The sequence below is a fragment of the Phoenix dactylifera genome, chromosome 11, assembly GCF_051530095.1.
Source record: "Phoenix dactylifera cultivar Ajwa chromosome 11, Ajwa_hap1_PhDact_Kaust_v1.1, whole genome shotgun sequence".
NCBI lineage: Eukaryota > Viridiplantae > Streptophyta > Magnoliopsida > Arecales > Arecaceae > Phoenix > Phoenix dactylifera.
In genome coordinates this window covers 14,000,232-14,013,979 of record NC_143200.1, presented here as the reverse complement: position 1 = coordinate 14,013,979, position 13,748 = coordinate 14,000,232, and positions in this window count along the sequence as shown.

The following is a 13,748-nucleotide window of genomic DNA, read 5'->3' as shown; positions in this document are numbered from 1 at the left end:
ATGGAAGAAGAAATACCCTGTACTACCTTATATGATACACAGCAAATATTTTAAATATATGACACTTTGACAAGTCTGACTACCCTGTTACCCATGTATGAGGCTTCGTGCTATTGTGGGCGGTAGTCGGCAATAGCACGGCCATGTCACGGATCCGGGTCCGGGGCGTGACATATGTCACTTCAGTTGTGGATATGATAAAAATAAAAAAGGGAACGGAAATACTTTGAACACAATTGCAATTAATATAACTTATGACGTGAATGCTTTAAGGCCTGTAGCATCACGTGAAGATTGAACTTAGGTGAGATCAAATGAATAATGCTTATCGAAAATGAATTAAAACAACAAAATGCACATTATCATAGCCCCAAAAAAAAAAATTGTTGGTCCGAAAATTAACTATTTATCAAAGACAAATACAATGACAGAGAGTGCAATCAACTAGCAGACCATTTCATCCACAGTTTAGACCAACAGGGACCTACAGACAGCATCTACCAAAAAAGGGTTGATCATATCATTCAAAGTTGACAGCAAGAGGTAACAAACGCAAAGAAATTACCATAATCCATCCATGAAAATACTAAAGTTATATGTGTCTCAGTCACAGCGGCAAAAAACAGCATACAGAACCACATAATGCCAACATTAAATAGATGTTCGGGCATTCCACAAATGTGGTGCGTGCAACAACATATTAAAGCAGGTGGACAACCAATTGCATCACCAAGACTACCGGACCCAAAAAAAGTTTGCTCAAAATTTGATGACCATCAATTACGTGTCATCAAACGGAGCAAGCAATGGCAGCCAACCGAAACAACAACCAGCATAAATTTATGTACAACAACCAAGCAGGACGAGAGATATAGAAGCAATAAAATATCCAAACTCTTTCTATGCAGAACAAGAGAACTAGTCATAGCATTTAACGAAATAAGCATCCAAAGAAATCCTATATAGCAACCTTTTAAGCTCAATGGTTTAGAATTTCCCATGGATTTAGAATGTCAGAGATCATTTCACATGCCAGAACGTCAACAATTGAAAAAAGGGAGAGAAAGCACATCGAAACAATATAGAACATAACCTCCAGAACCAAATTAGATGGAGTCCCACCAACAACCAAGAATACCAAATCTAGATTGAACAAACACCGATCAAAATATTATCTCACTATTATTCAAGTCCAGAGAGAACTTAAAGCAAAGTTGACAACATAAAATATCTGAACCAAGTTCAATACTTTTGAAGATATACTGAAGAAAAGGGAGAGAGGGAGAGAGACTTTGACCAAGATCTCCCCACTTCCTATACTCTCCACCTAAATCTACTTTAAAATCTCTCGGAAACACAACCGTAAAAAGAATATTGAAAACAAAAATCCCAGCAATTTGAAAGCAGGGAAGGGGAAGATGGAGAGGGGGGCTCTGATTCACCGATTGATCTGCAACTAATAAATCAAAATGGCTGCAAATAGTTGCCTGCAAGATTGCCTTGCCGTCAAGAGAATAACTGCTTTCCTCTCAATTGTAGCGAAACCCTCAAGCAAGAATCATCATAGCCTCCTTGTAAAGAACCCAAAAGCAGCGCCGCTCTCCCAATTTGGGAAACAAAGTAGAATAAGAAAAGCAAAAGAGAAGGCACATAAACAAAGAGAAAAAGATAACAAGAAGCACAACATTGTGACCATTATCCACCCGGGAGACCAAGAACAAGGAGGAGAAGAAATAGAATACCAGCAAATCTTGAGAAAGAGAACTAGAAGCCGACCTAGGAAAAAGATCCCACAATGTCTTCTTCTCCTCCCCCCTTCTAACCATGGCCGCTGCTCGGATGTCTGCAAAACAGCAGACATTCAAAAGCTGCTCGCTCTACCGCTACCGAAGACGACATAACCGCCAGCACCAAACTATTTCATCCACAGCTTAAGAGTTTAGACCAACAGTGACCAACAAACAGCATCCACCTTGAAAGGCTTGATCATATCATGACAGGAAGAGGCGACAAAAGCACAGAAATTACTATAATACATCTATGAAAACACTAAAATCATATGTGTGTCTCAGTCACAGTGGCAAAAACAACATACAGAACCACATAATGCCGTCTTTAAATTGATGTTTGGGCATTCCACAAATGTGGTGCGTGCGACAACAAATTAAAGCAGGTGGACACCCAATTGCATCACCAAGACTAACTGACCTAAAAGACGTTTGCTCAAAATTTGATTAACATCATTCACATCTCATCAAATGGAGCATGCAATGGCAGCCAACCAAAACAACAACCAGCACAAATTTATCTACAACAACCAAGCAGGATGAGAGAAATAGAAGCAATAAAATAATCCAAACTCTTTGTATTAAGAACCATAGAACTAGTCTTAGCATCTAGCTAAATAAGCCTCCGAAGAAATCCTATATAGCAACCATTTAAGCTCAATGGTTTAGGATTTCCTATGGATTTAGCATGTCAGAGATCATTTCACATGCTATAACATTAACAATTGAAAAGAGGGAGAGATGGCACATCGAAACAATATAAACATAACCTCCAGAACCAAATTAGACAGAATCTCACCAACAACCAAGAATACCAAATCCAGATTGAACAAATAGCGATCAAAATATTCTCTCTCCATCAAAACCCTCATCCAAGAATCATCACAGCCTCTTTGTATAGAACCCAAAAGCAATGCCGCTCTCCCAGTTTGCGAAACAAAGAAGAAGAAAAGCAAAAGAGAAGAAACATAAACAAACAAAGAGAACAAGATAACAAGAAGCACAACATCACGGCCATTACCGAAAGCGATCCTATGATGCTAGTAGTGATAGCATGTTGAAATTTAGAATTTTTCAAAAATAATGGCTGTACCTGTTGGGGTTGCCTACGTACCCCCTTCACAAGGGAGATCAAGCCATACGTAGTTCTTTTAATTTTGAAATTCACAGCGAAAAAATCAAATTAGACATTTTAATTCAGATATGCATAAGAAATCAAATTTCAAAGTACCACTACAAGTATACATGATCAATATGTCGGGATTGTTTAAACGATTAAGCTAAAATCATTGCACGATTAATTTCAGATCTGAAATGAGATTATTAATTAAGTTCTAAACTCAACTAATCTAACACCCAACTAATCTTCGAATGCCCATCGAATAGGCTCAGAAGATTACTCTGTGAAGAGCCCCAAAAGAGGTTTAACCCTCGGGGATTGAAACCTATAAGATATCTTTGGACCTAGATTTATACGGATTATACCTTTATGAAATCTGAAAGTAACGGATCTGATGCTCGAGCTTCGTAGCCACACACTCGTCTGGCCTCTACAAGTAATCCACACGAAGCTCCTGGAGTGATCCAATCCCGCGGAAGTGCTAGCTTGCGCAGGATCTTCCTTTGCTGAATTTTGATCTTTCCAACGCTATCAACTTTTGGTTCGCCTTCTTGGAAGAACTTGGAGGAATGGTTAGTAGGGATTGAAGAGGACTTGATCTGATCTAAAGGCTCTTATCTGGGATCCCTACCAGCTATGGCGAGATGGACTTAGAGGAAGATGAAAATGGGCGAGATGGAAGGCTGAATTTCATTCACAAAATTTCATTTCTTTTTTAGCCACAATTGGAACTCTTCTTTTAAAGGCGCGCCATCTGATCATTTGAATTCGAAATTCAAATGGAAATTTGGTAATCTTGTTGGCTCATGAAGGTGTTGGTTGTAACAAGATAGTTCTTATCTTGTTTGAATTCAAAATTCAAACAATAGAAAGTTCATGCAGGTGAGATAGGATCGAAATAGATGGTGCAGATATTCCATCATCATCTAACCATTCTCCCACGTCCCACGATCCAAATCCCTTCACTTTTCATTGAAAATCCACGTCCGGATCGAATCCTCCGAATTCAGCCCGTCCACGAGTTTCAGGATTTTCAGAAGGAGTCGACCTTCCCGATCTCGAGTCGACTCCAAGTCGCCTCGAGTCGACTCCTTCCCCTTCGAGTCGACTCCAAAGTCGACCCGAGTCGACCCCATAGCTTCGCAGGTCAACCCTGGCTGAGACGACAGAGAACTCCTAATACCCCCAACGAGTCGACCCTTTCAGAGCTCGAGTCGACCCCAACTTGCTTCGAATCGACCCCAAGGAAACTCGAGTCGACACCACCTGCAAAAACAAAAGTCGTTCTTTGCATTTTCTGAGAGAGTCGTCCCCAACTCATCTCCAGTCGACCCCTCTTTACTTCGAGTCGACCCCACCTGGGAAGAATTCGTTCTTTGGATTCTCTGAGAGAGAGTCGACCCCAGCCAAGCTTGAGTCGACCCCAGCCCATCTCGAGTCGACCCCTCTTTACTTCGAGTCGACCCCTGCGCCACTAATCCAATTAGGTCAAAACCAAAATTAAATCCAATTCAATTTGGCTCATTCTTAGTCCGTTTACTCAATCAAATCGAGTTTATTAGTAATCAAATTACTAATTAATCCTCCAATAATTACTTTAATTATTTTATAGGATAATTTGCCAATCGAATTGACCAAATTATTCCTAAATGATTCTCAATCATCCATCAGCTATCTTGATCAATCAGAAAACTTCTATGCGTGTGACCTCATTGGTTCGAACCTAAGCCGGTAGTACAGGAACGACTTCTTGCACTAATCGATGTGACCATCTAGCAATGGTATCCGACGTCGGGATAGGCCGAATATATGCGAAGCAAATATTCTGAAACCCTAGACTATGGTTACTGTATAATTCATCCCTTTGACTCCTAATGCTAGGATGACCTCAGAGTTCTGTCAACTCTCTAATCAGTACATCCACTATGTGATCAACTTTAGAAATCCTGTGACTCATCACAAGGATTGCCCTGGCCAAGATTTTGCTAAATTGAACACAGCATTATCTCCTACTTCCAGGAGGGGTCAATACCATCTTGACTCACGAACTGATTTCGCAAGTACTTGACTGCACCAGTAACCTTCCGTTCCAGAATTAGAAATTCTGCTAGTTCGGTACCAAAGTACAGTAAGTTGCTTGCTAATCACTGTGGTGATCTCAGGTCTGAGGGATATTTACACCCATATCCACTCGGAACATCTCTTGACAGTAGAGCGTTCCGGAATTGGTCACGTTCAGTGAAATGTACTCCACTTCACCTGTGTGACATATCAGTATCTCCACACTCCTTGGTTAAGAGGACAACCAACGTATATGTCTCATAACGACCTAATCTCGACAATGTTGTTGTCCTATTAACAGCATATCATTTGGTCGCAAATAGGTTTAAGAACATAAATCCTTCTTTATCATAAAATAAGTCTTAAGAACATCATATAAGAGATCATTTGAAGATGTACAATGAAATGATGAATAATGCCAAATAACACTTTATTAATTTATCAATCAATTCCCAACAATGAATATAAGAGATCAACACGCTGACGATTGACACGTAGGATACAACTCCCAACAATTACCCCCCCGGAAGACCAACAACAAGTTGAAGGAGAAGAAGAAAGAGAAGACCAACAAATCATGAGTAAAAGAACTAGAAGCCGAGCTGGGGAAAAGATCCCACAGTGTCTCTTATTCTCCTCCCCCCATCGAACGATTGTTGCTGCTCAATTGTCTGCGGAACAGCAGACCTTCCGGAGCTGCTCGCTCAATCGCTGCTGAAGAGAACATAATCTCCAACACCAAACTATTTCAACCACAGTCTAGACCAACAGTGACCTACAAACAACATCCACCATGAAAAGCCTGACCATATCATTCAAAGTTGACAGCAAGAAGCAACAAAAGCATAGAAATTACTATAATCGATCCATGAAAACACTAAAGTTATATGTGTGCCCCAGTCACAAAGGCAAAAAATAGCATACAGAACCACTTATTGAACACGTGAAGATTGAACATAGGTGAGATCAACTGAATAATGCTTATTGAACATTGAATTAAAACAACAAAATGCACATTACCATAGCCCAAAAAAATAAAATTGTTGGTTCAAAAATTAACTATTTATCAACGCCAGATACGATGACTAGAAGTGCAATCAACTAGCAGAACATTTCATCCACAGTTCAAACCAACAGTGACCTACAAACAGCATCTACCAAGAAAGGGTCGATCATATCATTCAAAGTTTATAGCAACAGGTAACAAACGCGCAGAAATTACTAATAATACATCCACGAAAACACTAAAGTTATGTGTCTCAGTCACAGTGGCAAAAAACAGCATACAGAACCACATAATGCCAACATTAAATAGATGCGGGGGCATTCCACAAACGTGGTGCGGGCAACAACAAATTAAAGCGGGTGGACAACCAATTACATCACCAAGACTAACAGACCCAAAAAAAGTTTGCCCAGAACTTGATGACCATCCTTCACATGTCATCAAATGGAGCAAGCAACGGCAGCCAACCGAAACAACAACCAGCACAAATTTATGCACAACAACCAAGTAGGATGAGAGATATAAAAGCAATAAAATAATCCAAACTCTTTATATGAAGAACCAGAGAACTAGTCTTAGCATTTAACGAAATAAGCCTCCGGAGAAATCCTAAATAGCAACCTTTTAAGCTTAATGGTTTAGGATTTCCCATGAATTTAGCATGTCAGAGATCATTTCACAAGCCAGAACATTAACAATTGAAAAGAGGGAGAGAGAGCACATCGAAACAATATAGAACATAACCACCAGAACCAAATTAAACGGAGTCCCACAAACAGCCAAGAATGCCAAATCCAAGATTGCCTCGTCGTCAAGAAAATAGCCGCTTTCCTTTCATAGCAAAACCCGGGTCCAAGAATCATCACAACCTTCTGGAGAAAATGGCCTTAACATATAAATTCAAAAGCTGTCAATAAAAGAATAAAGTGCAATATTTAATGAACAAATCAACCAACAGAAGAGTAGGAAAAGAAATGGTATACAGAGTTGAGTAGGAGGAAAGGCATTTAGCGATCCAAAAATCTTGTCCAGTCTCCAATAGGCTGCAGCAGTAGCCTGCAGAACAATGGACCTTCCAACTTGCAAAGCATAAAATTTTTATATTTTATTTCCGCCCTTTCCAATTTGATTAGCAAATAATACTACGAAATAGCTAGGAAGAAAAAGGGGCAAATAAATAGCTATGAAGAAAAAGGGGCAAATAAATAGAAGTGAATCTTATAAATAACAAATTCGGAATAATTCTAGTAGTCAAACAATAGTAATAAGTTTATAAGGAAAGAGTATTTCATGAACAGTTGTAGTGGAAAATCAAATTCAAACTATTGTATAGAAATTCCTGCAGCAGCAACCGATAGACCACCACATAGCAATAGAGTATGATCCAGGCCTCTGAAGCATAAAAGTTTACAAGTGAATCAAATTACCACCAGATATACAGAGATAAGTAGCAAGATCAGGAAAAATAAAAGTAGACAAAGGACCAGAATAAATAATTGATTGATTGGATAACTGTTACCAAGACTAAGGACATCATCATGGGAAAGTCCAAAGAGATTACCCTAGTTAATACCAACTCTAGAGAAATTTCTACCTCGGCTTCTGCAACTCCTACATAAAGGAAGCGCAAAAATGGAACTTAAAGTTATCGCCAGCACTAGTTGGCCTCTAAGCAAGCCACTTCGTCTTTTTTCACACTATTACTTGAAGAAAAGATGGAAAAAAGAGAATAACGAAGGATGACAGAATCCATGCAAGACCAAAAATTACCTGGGAAAGAATAAGTGAAATAAAAAAGAAGAGTCAGGAAAACTGAAAAAATGATGTTGGAATGCGAGTAGATTTGAAACATGTAAAAATGTGACAGCCTGTTATTGAGCAAACAACACCTGATTTTTGACAAGCAAAATACAAACTTTGAGGATTTGGGTTCTCGAAGTCAAAATCGTACCTTTTTTTATAGCATCCTTATCCCAAAACTTTCATCAGCCTCCAAATCCTATGAATTCTTCAGGAACAGAAGAAAAAACACATCAAAAGAAATATAATTACAGTTATGTAATTAAAGAAGTCATAAAAAAACATAATCTTCAAAAAACAAGAAATTAAAAGGAAAAAAGGGAAGAGGAAGAAGAGGCTCAAATTCACCACTTCCAGAAGTTCCTCGCCTATTGCTAGAGAAGCTGGCACGCAAAGAAGAGAACTGCAATTTTACAAGTCACCCATCTTCTCATCAATATACATACATACACAAAAAAGAGCAGAAGAAAGCTAGGGGGCAGGAGAGGTGGAAGGCTGAGCCTTTTTTACCAACATACAAGAACCAACTCTTTGAGAAGGCGATTATCCGTCACATTGTATGCCTGCCCGTGCTCCACCTAAAGCATGGAACCATTATAAAAGCCATTTTGAAGCTTATGTCTTGCATGACAAGCTCACAAAATCTCGAGCATTCGATAATCAGGTCTACTGCAATAAATAAATAAGGTTTACCGCAAATCTGAATATGACTCAAGAGGGTTCCCTCCCAGCCCACAACCTACCAGTACTTTCAAATCAAGATATGGTCAGAACCGGTCAGCAACACATGAATAACTTAATCTAGTATACCAATCTAAAATATGACTAGCTCTATTGATGCTTGTTGAACATCAAGAACAGATCAAAAAGCCAATCTGATTGAAGAAAGCACAGCCATAAGCAATAAAGGTAATAGTAAGGCAAATTGTTGGGAAATAAATCAAAATATACTTACGTACTTAAAGAAATACTGCGATCGGACAGTTTTTCGACCTTTGCATGTTGTTCCACCAATTAGATATGCTTGCTTAAGAGACATCAATGGTTAGGATTTATCAAGGACAGCTTCCACAGAAAATCACGAATCTAGCCCCTATAAAATGAGATGACCAGGAGTAGAAATAGTTCATTTGAAGGATAACACAGGAATGAGTAAAGATGCTGTCATCTTCACCCAAAAAGTTCGGACTTTTGCTGCAGCATAGGGTCCAACAATAGCTGAGAAGTGAGTACTAAGAAATCAAAACAGAAAATTTACCTAGAATACACGATATTTGGCTTTGTAACAAGTCAATCTCAGATCCAAAAATAAATCAGAGTCAACCAACATATGCTTATTGTTGGTCCATTTGAACTTCAGCAGATATGGCTACACCCTACAAAATGATAAGGATAAAACAATCATTCACAACTTAATAGAATATAATCATTACAAGATATCACAAATCTCACCCTTATTAGACATAATACATTCAAAAGAAAAAAAAAGGCGTCCCAAGGTTTCTGCCCCACAGGATCTCGAGAGGTGGTTCGAACACATAATATGCACAGGTCAAAATGGAACAACCTTACCACTGCACCAAGCCCCGCCCACATAAAATACATTAACAAACATACTAAAATTACAATACAAACTCAGGCATGAAAACATGAAAATTAAAGTTTCCAAGCAAATGGAAAGTCATGCAGATTCATTGTAACCAACAAGGTTAATAAAAAAAGATTAAAGGATTGGAATTACCACACGGTATGTCACAAGGATATAACCATAACTGATGGCCAGCAGACAAAACAATGAGAAATTCTTCCGATTCGAAACTTGATCTAATATAAAAAGGGATAGGAGCTATACAGGGATTAGTCTAATAGTTCTAAGATTATGTAAAAGCATTTTCAGAAGATCATGTCATTATCTCATGGCAACTGCATATGATATGATTTGAAAGTTGTACTAAAGGAACCCATCACTTTTGTCAAATAAAAGATTAAGCAACATACACAGCACATAAAAACCAAAACAAAAGTAGAGGTGTCACTGTCATGATGTATAGAAAACAAGGATGTAAATGTTAGAAAAACACCAGAGCATCCCAAATTAAATGAGAGCAGAAATAAAAATAAAAAAACAAATTAAATTAATTAGCCAATCGCAACAATTAGGAGAAAAGTTATCCAATGGTGAAGCAGGCATTTCAGCTAATTTAATAACAAGAGACATAAAAGAATTGCAGAAAAATATAGCACGAGCCCATCTATTTATGGTCGGGATTTTGTGAAGGAGAAAATGTAAATATGCGACACATTCTAGTATTGAGCAAACAACTCCAGATTTCTGACAAGCAAAATACGAACTTTGAGAATGTGGATTCTCAAAGTCAAAATCGTACCTTTATTGATACCATCTTTATTTCGAAACTATCAACGGCCTCCAAATCCTACAAATTCTTCAGGAATAACAGAAAAAACACATCAGAAGAAATTTAATTACAGTTTTGTAATTAAAGAGGCCTTAAAAAAATATAATCTTCAAAAAACAAGAAATTAAAAGGCAAAATGGGAAAAGGAAGAAGAGGCTCAAATTCGCCACTTCCCGAACTTCCCCGCCTATTGCTAGAGAAGCTGACACGCAAAGAAGAGAAGAGCAATTTTACAAGTCACCCATCATCTCATCAAGATACATACATACACAAAAAAGAGGAGAAGATCCCCGCTCCTCTTCTCCTCGGGTGATGACCCCTCCAACTTACAATGAATGCAGATTGGTTGCCAGCAATGTAGTAGACCTTCCGAAAATGCCTCACCTATTGCTAGAGAAGATGGTAAGCAAAGAAGAGAACAAATTTAGAAGTCACCCCTTGTTGCATCAATATTCATGCATAAATGCATCCATACAAACAAAAAAGCAAGGAATGCTGTACCGGCCGGTTCAGCCCGTACCGAACCGATACTGGCTTGGAAAGGTCTGGTTCGGTGTTAAAAACCCGTACCGGCCCGAACCGGCTAACCGTATCTGCCCGTACCGGTTCCAAATTCTTTTGGAGCTTTTGGATACGTGAACCAAGAGGGTTCCCTCCCAACCTGCAAGCTACCAATGTTTTCAAATCAAGATCTGGCCAGAACAGGTCAGCAACACATGGATAATTTAATCTAGTATACCAGTCTAAAAATTGGTGTCCAAGACTATTGATGCCTGTTGAACGTCAATAATAGACCAAAAAGCTAATTTGATCCAAGAAATCACAGCCTAAAGCAATAAAAGTAATACTATGACAAATTGTTGGCAAATAAATCAAAATATACTTACATACTTCAAGAAATACTGCGATCGGAAAACAAAGATGTAAATGTCAGAAAAACACCAGAGCATCCCAAATTAAATGAGAGCAGAAATAAAAATGAAAAAACAAATTAAATTAATTAGCCAATCGCAACAATTAGGAGAAAAGTTATCCAATGGTGAAGCAGGCATTTCAGCTAACTTAATAACAAGAGACATAAAAGAATTGCAGAAAAAAATAGCACAATAAGATTCACACAAACTGGTAGTTCATGTAAAAAAGCCCATCTATTTATGGTCGGGATTTTGTGAAGGAGAAAATGTAAATATGCGACACATTCTAGTATTGAGCAAACAACTCCTGATTTCTGACAAGCAAAACACGAACTTTGAGAATGTCGGTTCTCGAAGTCAAAATCGTACCTTTATTGATACCATCTTTATCTCGAAACTATCATCAGCCTCCAAATCATATGAATTCTTCAGGAACAGCAGAAAAAACACATCAGAAGAAATTTAATTACAGTTTTGTAATTAAAGAAGCCTTAAAAAAAATATAATCTTCAAAAAACAAGAAATTAGAAGGCAAAATGGGAAAAGGAAAAAGAGGCTCAAATTCGCCACTTCCAGATGTTCCCCGCCAATTGCTAGAGAAGCTGACACGCAAAGAAGAAAAGAGCAATTTTACAAGTCACCCATCATCTCATCAATATACATACATACACACAAAAAAGAGGAGAAGATCCCCGCTCCTCTCCTCGGGTGATGACCTCTCCAACTTACAATGAATGCAGATTGGTTGTCAGCAGCGTAGTAGACCTTCCAAAAATGCCTCGCCTATTGCCAGATAAGGTGGCATGCAAAGAAGAGAACAAATTTAGAAGTCAACCCTTGTTGCATCAATATTCCTGCAAAAATGCATCCATACAAACAAAAAAGCAAGGAATGCTGTACCGGCCGGTTCAGCCCGTACCGAACCGATACTGGCTCCGAACGGTCTGGTTCGGTGTTAAAAACCCGTACCGGCCCGAACCGGCTAACCGTATCGGCCCGTACCGGTTCCAAATTTTTTTGGAGCTTTTGGATACGTGAACCAAGAGGGTTCCCTCCCAACCCGCAAGCTACCAATGCTTTCAAATCAAGATCTGGCCAGAACAGGTCACCAACACATGGATAATTTAATCTAGTATACCAGTCTAAAAATTGGTGTCCAAGACTATTGATGCTTGTTGAACGTCAATAATAGACCAAAAAGCTAATTTGATTCAAAAAATCACAGCCTAAAGCAATAAAAGTAATACTATGACAAATTGTTGGCAAATAAATCAAAATATACTTATATACTTCAAGAAATAATGCGATCAGAAAATTTTTCGACCTGAGCACGCTGTTCCACCAATCAGATATGCTTGCTAAAGAGACATCAATGGTTAGGATTTATCGAGGACAGCTTCCACAGAAAATCACGAATCAAGCCCCTATAAGATAAGATGACTAGGAGCTGTAATATTTCATTTAAAGGCTATCAAAGAAAGGAGTAAAGATGTCATCATCACCCAAAAGGTTCGGACTTTAGCTGCTGCATAGGGTCAGCAATAGCTCAGAAGATAAATAGATAAGACAACAGCAGACACGAATATACTTGAACAGTTTTTATGAGTTTGGTAAAATTCTAGGATGATGCAATTTGAAGGTCCAAGCCACAAAAACTGATGAAGTAGATTTACCATGAATAAAGCGAAATGCAAAGTGTATAATCAACATAAAAGTTGTGGTTAAAAAGGGATAGCTGGCAAAGAGAGTGGCTATCCATAATTACCTAAACTACAAAGGCCGGCGGACAATAGAAACTCAAGCAAGTACATTATCATCTGAACGCAATACAAGTGTACTATTTATGTAAATAAATTAAACAAACTTAGTCTCAAACTAGGTGGAATCAAGAAACTTCATCTCATCTAAAGGGAACCAGAAAGACTATGGCCGTCAAACCACGTACAGGTCAAGGAATTATCTGTGTTCAATAGAAATCATTAGGTCTAGCATGGAAGGTGCAAGAAGACAACGTTTTTTATTAAAAAAAGAAAAAAAATATTAAAAAATGTTAGAAAAAAGAAAAAGAAAAGAAAAGAATGGCTTCCAATAATAAAGAACACAAAGCTATATCCACTACAGGCCAGACACAAGTCAATTCTTGTATAAAAATAAATGGAGCCTTTTTGGAAGCCAAAAAAGGAATCATGTTTAGCCTACGAGAAGTGAGTCCTAAGAAACCAAAACAGACAATTTACCTACAAGACACAATATTTGGCTTTGTAACGAGCCAACCTCAGTTCGAAAAATAAATCACCGAGTCAACCAGATATGCTAATTGTTGGTCCATTTGAACTTTAGAAGATAAGACTACATCCTAAAAAATAATAATCATAAAACAATCATTCACAACTTAATATAATATAATCATCCCGACATATCACAAGCCTTATCTTTATGATACATAATACATTCAAGAAAACAAAAAAAGGCATCCCCAAGGTTTCTGCCACTTAGCATCTGAGGTGTTTCGAATACATGATGCACAGGTCAAATGGAGCAACCTTACCATTGCACCAAGCCCCGCCCGCACGTAATACATTAACAAACATGCTCAGGCATGAAATCATGAAAATTAAAGAGAAAGAGAGGTTGAAAAAGAAA